This window comes from Dermacentor andersoni, chromosome 1, assembly GCF_023375885.2.
Source record: "Dermacentor andersoni chromosome 1, qqDerAnde1_hic_scaffold, whole genome shotgun sequence".
NCBI classification, from domain to species: domain Eukaryota; kingdom Metazoa; phylum Arthropoda; class Arachnida; order Ixodida; family Ixodidae; genus Dermacentor; species Dermacentor andersoni.
In genome coordinates, this window is record NC_092814.1 from 189149094 (window position 1) to 189163528 (window position 14435).

The 14435-nt window shown below is 47.3% G+C and overlaps 1 protein-coding gene and 1 pseudogene across 6 annotated transcripts in view; one reads left to right on the forward strand and one right to left on the reverse strand.

Annotated features, from left to right (window-relative positions):
- Positions 1 to 14435, forward strand: part of LOC126547386 (phosphatidylserine lipase ABHD16A) — a 154965-nt gene that overhangs the window by 116710 nt on the left and 23820 nt on the right. The window lies entirely within an intron of this gene.
- On the reverse strand, positions 1570 to 10710 carry LOC140218782 (piggyBac transposable element-derived protein 4-like; annotated as a pseudogene).

The following is a 14435-nucleotide window of genomic DNA, read 5'->3' on the forward strand; positions in this document are numbered from 1 at the left end:
TTTCCAGCTGTTCACCGGCAAGGTGTCCTTCCTTGTGTGTGCTTGTCTGCCAATCTTTTTGCATGACCTGAGAGCTCTACTGATTATATTCAGGGTGCATAGGTCGCTTGGTGTGAACTTCTGTTCACACCAAGAAGGCTGCCCATACCACATCTCTGCCTAGCACTACGGATCAGTGCACGACAGTTTACAGTGGTGCGGGATTTCTTTCTACTCTCCTTCTCTGCAGAGGTGATAAAGACAATCTGCAAAAATGCAAACAGATATGTTTGGATGCATAATCTTGTAGTTGCCTAGCTACGCTGAGAGCCCTCAGTCCTCGATGAGGTGCAGGACTCTAGACGAACTGGTGAAGTACGTTCCTTGGACTTCTCATCGGACCATCCTCAGAAGATGCCAAAAAGGCAGAACTGCAAAATGTGTTGCGAGGACCGCAAAGTATAACAAGAACCAGATGTTTTGTGGGAAAAGTGCAGAGTGCACCTATGCTTCACAAAATCCAGGAACTGCTTCACCGCATAGCATGAGGGATCAACTAGTCTTAGTTTCCTTTTTGTATCCGAAAGATGGCGGTGAACTGAGCGTTTATTTTTTCAGACGCTACACCTGGGTTATTTTTCTTTGAAATGTTTATTCTGAATTTGCTTTGATATTAGTGTTTTTGTAGATGTCAAGTTTCTTTTATTGTTGTGTTTATCAACTGGCAGCAAAAATGGCGCTTTCTAGAATTTTCATGTTTTACATAATAAATTTTTCTTTTGGCAACATGTTTTTGGAAGGAGCACTTCATTATGCACAATATGCTATGCTGTAATGTGTTCTGGAATATTATTTGTAGTGGTAAATAATTTTTTTCGAAGACTTTTAAGAAACGACCATTCTCTCGCAGGAATGAGAGTTGATTCATATCGCCAATGTGAACATATTGTCTACACTGCATGAAACCCTATCTCTCGTCGCTGCCTTTCAAACTCAACAAAGTGCATTTCTTTCTAATTTAAATGCAGTTTTTTCGATTGCCTGATAATTCAGAAAATTTTGTGGCTCCTTCCGTGTACAGAAAAATTATCTGTGACTGTACTTATTTGCATAAAAAATCAAATTTCAATACAGCGAACTTTTGATATAACGAATGGGATTACCAATTTTACCAGCTTCGTTATATTGCCACGTCGACAATATTTAGGTTGAACGGTACCTTCCTGTGTTTTTTTACACCTATATTCAGTTCAAATAAGTAATAAGTAGGGGTGTGTGATTACCGATTAGTAGATTTCAAATCTAATATAGATTATCAGAAAACTTAACACAAACGCTTATGCTTCAAATTATGTGCAAAAAACAGTGCTGCACATGCTCGGGAAGCTAATCGCATTACTTAGCAAGAATCTTGCTAGCTGTCATTAACTTGGGTACCTATGAATCGAGATGTATAGTAGTATGCTCTACTCTTATTAAAGGGAACAACAAATTACTATGCCAGCATTGATAACAACTCGCTTCATATACAAAGGTCTGGAAACGGTTTTTTATCGATAGACTGCCTGTCAAGTAGAATTAAGTGCTTTTTTCCCGCTGAAGCTGAAGAAATAGCGAAGGTGTCCTAAATAGTACCAGTGTGGTTTTCAGTTTAATAGTAGGCCATAGTGTGCTTAATGGCAATCTTCTATTGCTTTGAAAGTATTGCTTTCCAGTTTTCTTCCAGAGAACAGGATGGTTTTTCCGCCTTTATGGCATTGGGTTTCCGTGGGTTATTGTCAGCCCGTTGGGGCCAATCTGCGCAACAGACAAAAGCGTAGAATGCGCATCATGTCATTTGACACTGCTCCGCGCGGTTGTCAGCACTGGCAGTAAACAGTTCTCGACCCACGGCAAGATTGTGCAATGTCCTCATCCACGACCTGCTCGAAACTACGAAAAGAAACCGTTTTGTGCCTATGAACGGTGTTTTGAACAAGGGGCACCGTGCGGTATTTTGAAAATATTGCGGCCATGAACATGCAGTCGTCATACTCTGCACTTGCTTTCTTTGGCGAGGCTGTTTGTTGGCTTCCTGAGAGTGGTGCAACCGCTGTGAATAGATTTCTGTTGATTCAGTAACCATAACTTCAGTCGCCGACAGCTAGAAAAAAAAGAAGCCCAACCCTTCCCCTACTGCAAAAGGGGGGTAAGCGAAGTTTGTCCTGCATGCGCCTGACCTTCGTCATGGTTTAGTAACCCACAGGTAGCAGTGCTGGATTGCTTGGCCTGCGACTCCTTCAGCTAGGGATCTTCTCGTTGCTGTCAGATTACTTGGGCTCAGGTAGCTTAACGGCTGGATCGGCACGCCAACAGCGAGCCCGTTCATGGGCGAGATCTTGCCGCCGCTTCTCGAAGACTGCGAGTTCCTTGTGTTGTGTCGGCAGCGGCAGGCAAGCGGGGGGCCCCGACGGGCGAACGCGCGGCTAGCGCCGGCGCAGTGAAGGAGACACGGAGCTAACTGCTCCCGATGAAAACCGGAACGAAGACTCCGCCGACCCGCGGCTGTTTATTACTTATAAAGGCTTCACACGCTAGATGACACCTCCCGATTGGTACAAGCTCGTCACATGACAGAAGGGGGGTGCGCCATCTAGCTAAACAACTACAAAACATACATGTACGATGACACAGAGATCTGACAGGGGGCGACACTATACTACATCATCCCCCCCTGGAAACAAAGCAAGCATACAGTGAAACGCGCACACAAGACGCGCACTTAAGTCCAAAGGCAATTTCAGTTCGTTACCCCCCCATGTTCACACACGCGCACCAGTTGCACACAAAGCACGCACTTAAGTCCACAACAATTTCAATCCATCCCCGCCCAAGTTCACACACACGTGCACCAGTCTTGGGCACCAACACACAGGCAGTCACTCAAACAAAGTCTGACAAGGAACACGGCACAAAACTCACTGCACCGCAACAAGGAGCACATTTTATACCTGTGTTAAGGAAACATGTGGACTGTCTGCTAAATGTCACAACGAGGCCCTTAGCCGTGGCATTTCGAAGACAGAAATACACTCTACACTACAGAAACAAAATCATCGAGCCACGGAGGCCGTTTTCTGTCACGATGAGGACGCGTGCGTACCTCAGAAGAACTTTGGGGGTTGCGACGCGTATCTGTCGACTTTAAAGACCTAGTCGTCCCACTATTATTTACCTCCCCCTGGTTGGAAAACTGAATGTGGTTGTCGCTCAAAGCTGGAGAGGGTTGCCCAGGAAGCTCCTCTCGACGTCCCAACAAGTCCTGGGAGGCTACCAATTCCCCAACGGAATCAGAGACGACTGCTGACTGTGCAGACTCGGAAGTGATACAGCCAGACGAACTACTTAACTGATGCCTATGAAAGGACGATGTCACTACAGACGAGTCATCGGAATGACTATCCAAGTTTGAATATGAGTACAAAAAGTTTCTATCACTTGTACACAATGTACTACTTGCTGGATCATTCATCACTACGGTTAACTTAGACACATGCCACGTCTTCCCATCACTAAGTACAAAAATAGATGGTCCTATCTGGGCCTTGACTTTACGAGGTTTACTGTACTTAAAAATTCCTTTCCTGTTAAATCTGATTCTGACGGTGTCTCCCACCTTGATACGAGTTGCCTGAGCACCTCTACGTTTGTCTACGTACTGTTTAGTCTGCGACTGTTTCTGCAAGACCCTTTCTTGAACTTGAGACACAAGACTGTCCTGTTCCCGCAGATCTACACAGAGCCGCATGGTTCCATCCCTCTTGCGCACCACCACGAGTGGAGACACCCACTCAGTAGCCTCGACGCGCTCGATGACGTCGCAGTCCTCGAGACGTCGCCATTCATGTGTGCCCTGGTCACGGAGAGCCAGGGGTAGTCGGCGCCACTTTGAAGATACTGGTTTCGCATCTTGCTGCCGATGAATTCGGTGAACAACGTTGTTGACGAGACCCAACTCATCACTGGAAAGGTGATCAAAATCCGGAGGCACACCTATGGGGCTCTGTACTGAAGGAAGCGATGGTAGACGACATGTCAACGACGTACCGTCGATCTGTATGCCCAAGCGTTGGATGGCGTCTAAACCCAGCAGTGATGTTCCTGTAGTCGTTACGTGGAACGTGACGGAGCATGACCTTTGGAAAAACTGGACAGTGGCTTGAAACAGGCCTTGAATGTCGATGCGTTGCTTGGAGAAATTTTTCAAGTCCACTGTTTGCGACAGTCTGTGCTGTCGACCAAAGTGCTTTCCAAAATCTTCGGCCGTCATCAATGAGGCAGACGCTCCTGTATCCACCGGCAGTCGCATGGAGACGCCGTTCACTACGACTGGAACTTCCAAATCTTTTTTAGTTTCAAAAGCGCTTACCGTCAAGACAGACGCGGACGGCTGCCCTGCGGAAGTCGAAGACAGCGTCTCTGCGGAAGAGACGTGTTGAACAGTACGGGTTTTTCGGCAAACTGATGCAAAATGGCCCAACGTGTGGCAGGCGTCGCACCGCCGGTTCCTTGCTGGACAATTCCTGTACGTTGCAATATGCTTCGTGCTGCCACACCGGTCGCATGCACCACGGTTCCCGGAGGAGCCATGTGCGAAATGTCGGCCCTCTCGGCGGCTTCTCGGAAGAAGTCGGTCGTCTCGGCGGCTTCCCGGAAGAAGTCGGTCGTCTCGGCGGCTTCCCGGAAGAAGTCGGTCGTCGTGGCGGCTCCCCGGAAGAAGTCGGCCATCTTGACCCGTCGACGGAACGCCAAGCTGGGATGCTTCAATTCTTCGAACATTTTCGGAGCCGAACGCGCGGTTCGCTCGATGCAAGGCTTCTAACGAGCGTCCAATTTCTTCTGCCTTGTCCAGGGACAGGGTTTCGCCATGAGCCAGCAACTTTTCGCAAACGCTGACGTTCGCTACGCCATGTATTATCTGGTCTCGGACGCGCTCGTTGTAGGCTGTGCCGAAGTTGCACTGTACCGCCTTCTCCTTCAATGCGGTCACGAATTCCAGGAATCCTTCACCCTCGAACTGCTTCCGACTGGTGAATTCGTGCCGTTCCGCCAGGACATTTGTTGACGCGGCGAACAGCCGGTCAAGCCGCTGCAAGAGTCTCGGAAACTCTGACGCTGGCGGGACCGCATCACTTGACGTTGGCGCTGCGCCGGTCGACTGCCTTGCTGCTTCGCTTGACGCTGCGCCGGTTAACTGCCTTGCTGCTTCCTGCTCCTCGTCTGCAAAGTACTTCCGTTGTCCCTCACGCCCGAGAGCGCTGACGAGCGCGGACGCTCGTCGCGCGTCTGTCCAGTCGCCACCGCCGGCCGCTTCGAGGTGGGCCTGAAAAATTTTTTTCCAACGATACCAAGGGATTAACGGTGGGCCGGGCACTTCAAGAAAAACGGGAAGGTTCGCCGTAAAAGCCATGCCGGGTAGCGTGCAGGAGACAGTGCAGGAGGTAAGACGGAGCTCGCCGCAGGAATGGGCAAGGAAGAACAAAGGGGGCGAGAAGGCCTAGGCTCGGAAGCCTCGCGACGCCAAGTGCGTCGGCGGCGTTTGCCTGCCGTGCGGACACGGGAAGGGTCGCTTCACTTACGAAGCTTGTTGGTGTCCCGGGGCTTCGGTCGGAACCGCTGCGGGAATCCCATCCTCGTCGCCAAAAGGATGTTGTGTCGGCAGCGGCAGGCAAGCGGGGGGCCCCGACGGGCGAACGCGCGGCTAGCGCCGGCGCAGTGAAGGAGACACGGAGCTAACTGCTCCCGATGAAAACCGGAACGAAGACTCCGCCGACCCGCGGCTGTTTATTACTTATAAAGGCTTCACACGCTAGATGACACCTCCCGATTGGTACAAGCTCGTCACATGACAGAAGGGGGGTGCGCCATCTAGCTAAACAACTACAAAACATACATGTACGATGACACAGAGATCTGACAGGGGGCGACACTATACTACACCTTGGGGGAACGTGCAACGCGTGGCTGTTGCATCCGTTTTTACGAGAACGAACTGAACTGAAACGAAGCCGGCACAGCGCACGCGAAAACCTTTCCTGCCCTTTCCCTCCCCAGTGAAAGCAAAATGTCTGACTGGTTGCGCGCGTGGCGTGAACGCGCGCCTATGCAGCTGGGATCCTTGCTAATGACTTGCACTCCGGTGCTGGCGCAGCTGTCAACTTATGAAACTGCCCTTTCCTACAGCTGCTCTGCTCTGGGAGCAACTGTTTTTCCTTCTTTTTTTTTTTTTTTCATGGCCACAACGCCACTGAAACTAGTGAGCCCAATACAAGCTTTGCTTGAAAAAAAAAAATGAAAAAAAAAAAGATAACCTATGGGCAAAATTAGACAAAAGCAAGAATCAGGAGGAGATGAGGTACAAATTGGGGAATTTTTTCTCCTGAATGTTTGTGAGTGCTATAGGTGTTTCAGATTTTTAGTTGATTTTTTCAGTTTTTTCATATGCCAACAGGCATATCTTTTTCTAATATATATTTTTGACCGAAACCTTCTACACCTATTTCTTACCTACTTGGATGTGCATTGAACCACCAAAAATAATATAGTATGGCAACATTTTCATGGCTCCATTTTATAGCAAGGCAGACCTTTCAGAAGCGCATGTTTTTAGAGCGGACCTCTTAACACTTTCCTGTCCGTGGGAAAATAAGCACTTTTCGGGTGGTCTAGTAAACATATTTTTTGCTGCTACACCAAATGTTTGATAATAAAATGTTTAGTATCAATTTGTAGAAGAGGGAATGCGCTTTTTAATGATATTGTTTTAAAGCAAACATTTATTACCAAATAATTTGAAAAAAATCACTTAATAAAAAAATTTGTAACAAAAACGAGAAAACTCTGCGAAAACGTCGATGCTGCTTTGCACCAAGACAACATAAAAAAAATTCGAAATATACATTTTGAAGGGACAGGCCGTATACAACATTCCTGCCAATATAAACTTTCTATCTGAACAAGTTATTTTTTTACAAAGGAAAATGTTGTCCCTAGTGGCTATCGTGCCACCGCGCGAAGCAGTTGCGTGATGTGGTGAAGCACAAGTTTGCGGAGCACGTCTCGCAGAAAACGTTCGTTTTTTGTTCCACTTTCCGTTCTTGATAGCACAATTTGCAGTTCCTGTATCTTTGTAGATTCTGGGGCTTGTGCTGTCGATCCTTAGGGGCACATGTAGCGGGAACAGCAGGAGGAGCCTTGGGGTCTGGATGTTGTTGCTCATCAAGTCCTATGAGCTACTCCACCAGCTCTAGCCTGAACGCGAAATGATCAAAGCGCGAACCTCTTGACAATTCAGGTACTTCGGGATGCTGCCGACGGTGCTCATCAAATAGAATAAAGCTGTTGACAACAGCAATATCTATACTGTGGAAAAACAGCGTTTTCCACCAGCGCACGCACTTCATCAGAACATTGTATGTCCCAATCAGCTGGTCCGATTTATCGACGCCGAGCATGCCCACATTGTACTTGTCAATCAGCATTGGCTTTTTCACCGATACTTCTTCCCACTTATTGTTCACTTTCCTTCTGCGCTTCGCAAGTACGAATTTGTTGGCTGTGTGGGCTGTCGACATCATGTGAACAACACGCTTGTCCTTCCATTGTAAATATAGAACGTCCTGGTCCCGTAGCCAGCGAACATCTCCTCTCTTTGCTTTTTTTTCCCATTGGGTGTCCTTGAGCTCGGCTGGAAAGCCCCGACGATCCATGCGCGTTGTGCCACAAGCAAGCGTCTTGCGCTCCAACAAGTGTACAAACAAGGATGTCGACGTGTAAAAGTTGTCTAAATAAATGATGTAGCCTTGATCTAGGTAGTCATCTGCCAGTCGCGTCACAACATCGAATGCCAGCCCTGTGCGCTTGGTGCTTCACGCTTTCCTGTGTATACATTGAACTGAACAGTGTAACCAGATTTGGAGTCCGCCAAAACCCACAATTTATATCCCCATTTAATAACTTTGTCCCGCATGTACTGTCTAATTCCGGATCTGCCTTTGGACTTTAGCATCCTCTCGTCAACGGAGAGGCTCCGATCAGGTTGGAAAAATTGGGCGGAGAAGGCGTTGATGGGCTTCAGCAGCGAAGCTACGCGATGCAGCTTGCCATGGGATGCGGCAGTTGTCTTCTCAGGGTCGGACACACTCAGGAATGCAAGCAACGCTTTGAATCGATTTCTTGGCATTACCGAAGACGGAAGAAGACCAGAAAATAATTTCCGCGTGTTCCAGTAGCAGTGCAAGCGCGGCACTTGTACAATACCCATGTAAATGAGAAGTCCGATAAACTTCTTCATCTCATCGGGAGTCACTTGTTTCCAAGATCCGTCTCTCTCGCTGTATGATTGCTTCCCCAAAATATGCATCCACGCATATTTATTTGTCATGTTGCATATCTCGGTGATTATCTCCGCCGTGAAGAACAGCGCGAAGAAGTCAACGGCTCTTGCGAAGCGCCGCGCGGAACTGCGGAGCGCAGTGCCGAGGTCAACTCCCGGCAGTCTTCTCGGGCAAAACTCCACTCTTTGTGCCGCCGCCGACAAGTGGTCCTGTCCAAACAACGTTGACACCCTGCAGATAAGAGCCGTAGCCTTCAGAACACGCCGCATGTCTTTGGAACTGATCGCGGCCGCGATAAAATGGCTCGGAGTGGAAAACGGAACTTACCGGCGGATACCTGTCGACGTTCCTGGGCTACTTGACGCACTTTCACCGTCCGTGCTGAAGTCGGATGAGTCAAAATCATCTCCTGAGTCTCCGCTGCTACGACCATCACAAAATTCTGATGCAGACTCATCGGAATCCGTCGAAACTCGCCGTTTCCGAGGAGCAGCTGCACGCGACGTCGACGCCATATCCGAAACTACGCGCACTCGTCAAGCGCGATTAAAAGGCGTTTTAAAAATCCCTCCCACTGCCAAAAAAGGAAACACAAAAGCGAAACTTGAAAAATAGTTGTCCTTTTATGCGCTGGATGGCGCTAGCTGTCCATAAGCGCTCCGAACGGGAGAAAATCGACGTTGAAACCATCGACAACATACTGTCGATGGGCATAGGCGCGGACAGGAAAGTGTTAATAGCCCGCTCCTGCGACAAGTGTCTGAGGTGTCAGCGTAACTGAGTGAATGAGCGCTGCAAAGAATGAAATCGAATGTGGAGTGCAGCGGTAGATGAAAGAAAGGCCATAGCGAAGAGAGGAGGAGGAGCGGAAGGTAGACGGCCTCCGCATGCACAGAGTTGATGGCGGCCATGGCATCCACAGCCGCGTGGGCTATCTCATCTGTGCTTCTGAGGGGGGCCAGGGTGCCATGAGGTGGGGAGGGCTATGCTCGTTCGCGGCATCTGCTGCTGAGGTCAGTCCGTGGTACCAGTGTGTGTGATGGGGATCAGTGCTCCTGCAAGGGGCGATGGCGAGCAGCTACGAGTAAGGCTCGATGTGACGCTCCCTTGGGTGTTGTTGCCACTAACACTGGTGGCACAACTTCCCCACGACGAAGGACCGCTCTCGTCATTGGTGCAATGAAAGTGGGAAAAGAAAAGCTTAGTGCTGCACAAGGCGAGCTGTGCAACGACGATGGCTATGATATGGCACCAGATTAGCGCGTGTCATCTGTGTGGAAACAAAGCGTTGCATGAGTGTCTGCGGCAGCTGCTGTGAACTGCACCCACGCGTCACTGACGCGCTGCCTCTCGCGATCTCCCGATTAGCGAGGCAGACTCACCATACATCGCTCCATTTGGAATGTGCTGCACGAGACAGAATGTCCGTGCCAGCCAACATATCGCGAAATGAAAATGCACATAGAGCTGTGCTCAAATTTCACATTAGGGAGTATTGTAATCATTGGTGAATTTTTGGTTATTTCCAGGATTATTCAGATCTGATTAGCTTTAGTTCATTGCACAGATGAAAGTCTCTCCTATGCGACTACTTATGATCGCTTTGTTATGGTGAGCTAAATTAAGGTTATAAATGATAGCTTGAGACCCACAAATTAAAACAATTTTGCTGTGGGTTACAGCATGGCACACGGCAGAAATGGTGAACTTGGTCAAAATCCTTTCTTTAATAATTCTTTCCTTTTTTTTTGCTCTCCTCAGACCTTCTTTTATCACACTGGTAAATATTATAACAAAATACATGGTAGAAATCATGAAAATCGAGAAATCAAGAAACCTAATTGCTGTCATAAAAAACGGAGGAAATCAGGCTTCAGAAGGTGCCTTGCACCTTGAATCGTGCAGCTTTCCCTTGACACAGCGCTGCCATCTTGGTATCATTGTGAAGAGGAGAGATTGGAGGTCAAGGTAGCTGCAGTGCCATATTTGCCTGCACAAATATAACAGCAGCAAAAGTCGACAAGGAATAGCAAAATCAGCATTGTGATTAATTACTGTAGTCATATGGGGTGCAGGGTGAATTCCTATTGGCTGCCACCTGTTCGTATTACATATGCGCCTTTTGCACGCGTCAGGGTAGCGGTGCGCTGCGCATCTAATTGTTTGCTTCGGTGACATGCTCGACTGTTGTGGCATACTAACACACTTGGGCTGTTGTATCGTCATGGCACCGCACGTGCCTATGAAGCTGGGCGCACCTGCTGTAATCACTTTCTTCCCTTACTCTCTATTTGTCCCTTCCCCTCTTTCTTGCTGTATGCTATATATTGCACGCGATACCCGTAATAAACTTTCTTTGCTCGGTTGATCTTCTTGGGAGTACGTGGTTGCTTCAGGGCGGTGATGGGCCTGGCCTTAAAAGAAGAAAGTTTCAAACTGTCCACGTGTACAGAAGATGGCAAAAGGCAAGAGATAAGGCTACCTGTTGAAGGTAATGCCGTCGAGGCTTGACTGGTGCACATGTGTGATAGGGAAAGTGTGTCCACATGTGATTGACTAGGTATGCCCGCATGTGATTCGTGAAGTGCATCTGGATGTTACCGTGACAGTGTGTCAACAGGTGATAGGCAAAGTGTGTCTGTGTGGGACTATCAAAGTGCGTCCATGTGTGATCGGACAGTCCATCTGCGCGGGATCATGACGGTGTGTCTCTGTGTGCCGAGGACAGCAACACATCAGCGAGTAAACTGTTCCCATGTCAGACATTCAGCCACATATTTTAGCTCCAAGTATAAGCAATGAAGAAATCGCGCAACGCGAGGAAAAAAGAACCAACATTTTAAGTGCACTGTCATCTGCTTCTAAAACAAAGCATAAATTTCAGTTTAAGAAAGATTCAGGAGAAAGTAGTGATAACGTGGTTCCCGAGGCAATTTTTTTTTATTAACAGGAAGGCAAAGTAAATGAACTGCTTGGTGCAGCAAGCTGCAAGCAGTGTAGGTTGATGCCGAATCGTGTAGAAACGAGACAAGATCAGGCTTGCTACTAAAATAATTTGTCCGTGACCACTGCCCAGTTACTAACAATTTATGGTCATCCTTAAGATCTGCTTGCCCTCAGCAGACCAACCATTTCAAGGTGAACATGCTTGCACTAAGAGCTGTACAATCTGCAGGTAAAAAGCAAAATGCATTTAACAATATTGTTTCCTATATAAACAATTCCCATCGAGGACAAGGTCGCAATTCCTACAGGAGGCTACATCGTAAGCACAGCCACCTTGCGGCTGCATCAGCAGCGATAACAATTCAGTCGGAAAATGCACAAAAAGTGCGTGACATCTGCAAGAAACGTGCCCCGGGCAACACTGACGTAATCTATGATGCCACTTGGCTGACAAGGGGCCATACGAGCCACGTTGGTGTTGGATGAGTCATTAAGCTGCATTCGGGCCTTGTCATGGACCACTGTGTCCTTTCTAATTATTGTCATGGCTGTGCTCTTGGCCCCAAGCCTGAAGACAGCACCTACTCAGGGTGGTATAAAGATCATCAGCTCCAGCGCCAAAAGAAACACTGAGGCAAGTGCAGGCCAAATAGAAATAATTGCAGCAAAAACCACATTTGATACTGCTTCAGAAAGGCCAGGTCCGTTGTGTGCATACGGCCTTTGTGATGGGGGCAGCTGCACCTGCATTGCCTTCAGCGATGTATGTTCTTATACCCATACAGAAACAAAAGTGGACTCGCATGTCAAGAAAAGAATGTGCACTGCATTTCGCAATCTTGTTAAAAAAAAAAAAAGTGACGTGCAAGGATCTTGAGCTCAGCATGAGTGGGAAGTAGGGGCGTGTGAGTATCAAAATTTTCAAGCACGAATCGAATACGAATACTTAGCTTCAAATATTGAATTATGATATGCACATGCATTTATTAGGAAGTTGGATTAAGTTCTTATTTTGGAACATTGCCATTACATTGTCATTGTTAAAAAACTAGACTAGTAAGCCATTATACTAAAACGTTGTGTATTTGGCTCATGTTAACTTCGAAAATTTAGTCATTCCCACTAGCTGTCCTCCCCAGCCTGTGCCTTATTATACCGCATCAGATGCTCGTAAAATAGGAGGCATTTGACCCTGTGCCGGTCGTCACTCATCACTCTTGCTGTTAAGCAATAAACTCAGAATAGGGGTTGGCGCGCCCTTGCTCTCCGCAAACCCGTGCCTTTGGCGACTGAGAGGCTGGCTTTCCAACGAAGTTTAGGCGTTTAGCGGCTAAGTGTGCTTTACAAGCAAAATTTCACTGGCAGCACAATATCGTCGCAAAATTCAACACAATAGCGTCCGAATATTCTTAGATTAGATAGAAACAAATGCTAAGAACTGTTTGCTCCCAAACAGCGTGTGGTGCGTAGTGCCATTGGTAGCTTACTGCACGCTTTTAGTGGGCGATAATTCAAACGCGCCGCCGTTCTGTTGCAGGTGGCGCGATGTGGGCATCACGTTTCGCTTCAGCGGCATCTGGTGTCGCCCACCAGCTCTATTTCATTTCGATTTTCCGTCGCCCTCTTAAAACGCCACGCACTAGGAAAACAACAAAACACGTCTCGGGCCGCCGGAGCACCATCATCTCGACGCGCGTCGGCGTCTCGTGTTGCAGTGATCCGCGCAAGGCTTAGCTTTACGTAGATTTCAACAATAGTTGAGTCTGTCAATTTTTTTGTTACTTCAGATTGTACGTTTTTTCTCGCGGTGTTTTTCAAAGCGTATGAATGAGGTTATACTGTATACCAATACGGTAAAAGTCCATCCCATTTAAGGCATTCATAATTTGTCTGTGTGCATTTTTCATTGCACAGGTTTGCTTCATTTCAACACTTGAAGTTACTCATTTCTGCACACTTGAGAACGAGACTGCACTTGTGGTGTGAAAATATTTTGGAATTCAGGATATGAATTGAGTCATACTTCGTATTAGATTGATATTTTATTCAATAGTTTCATGTTCACAACTTGCAAATATTTCTTAGGGCAGAGTATTGCTGGAGAACTGTGATTAGTGAGGTTTTAAAGGACAAAGTTTATGGAGTGGTGGGCAGTTATGTCCCTCCAGCTGCATTAGGAATAGTTGTTCCTAAATCCTTTGTTCTAAATACATTCTGCTGTAGGAGGCATTGTTGCCACGATATGGCAGCAGTTCCTAAGCATGCAAGTGCATGGAACAGCAAACTCTTCGCTAGAAGGCAAAGTAATTTAATCAATAGTGTCTCGTTTTAAGGCTGCCTGATCCTGATGATTTATCTCGATTCTTCTTTAAGTAAGGTGTCATTTCATAGGTGCATGTCATGATTGTTGCATCACTAAAGCTTTCTATGATTTTGTATTATACTTGGCTCCTTCTCCATATGATATTGACAGTTTGTGTTTGCTTTACATTAGAATTTTACTACCTTGACTGTCCACAAGCATCTGATTAAGTGTGGCTTCTTCGTAATAGCCACGGTCAGGATTGCACATATTTCACTCTACTCACATGCAAACTGCCCAGAAGTCCTGTTTTTCAGTTTTGTATTGGAATCCATGTATATCGAACGATAAAAACTTATGCTTTGTTTACCGCTTTTGTGAATGGAAGAAGTGCACCATAACCACATGCACAGGCAGGGAAAAACGGGGTTCAAATAAAGCAGTTGCACCGAGCAACTGAAGCCAACAGACGTGCAGTCACCTTGTTCCTTACATGATGGTGCTGTGAAACCCGAGAAGGAGATTGCTATCTGTGCAACCGATCATGGATAGACTACGTCAGCGCGATGCCATTTGAAGTGCTACTACCCGTATCATCGCTGAGGCAGCCAAAGCCTTGCAAGAAATCGAACCGTTGCATACCAACTTGCAAGTGCTCCTGAACTCGACGACAGAGACAATGGCCTCACTGAGATCACGCTAAAATAGAAGAGCTCGTGACCGACGATGACGAATACGAAGCTGAATTCACCGAGGCGCTTGAATACCACAAGATGATCTGCCACACCATCAGCCGGGTTTGTTTTTGTCTTCATTCCCGTGCCAACATTGGA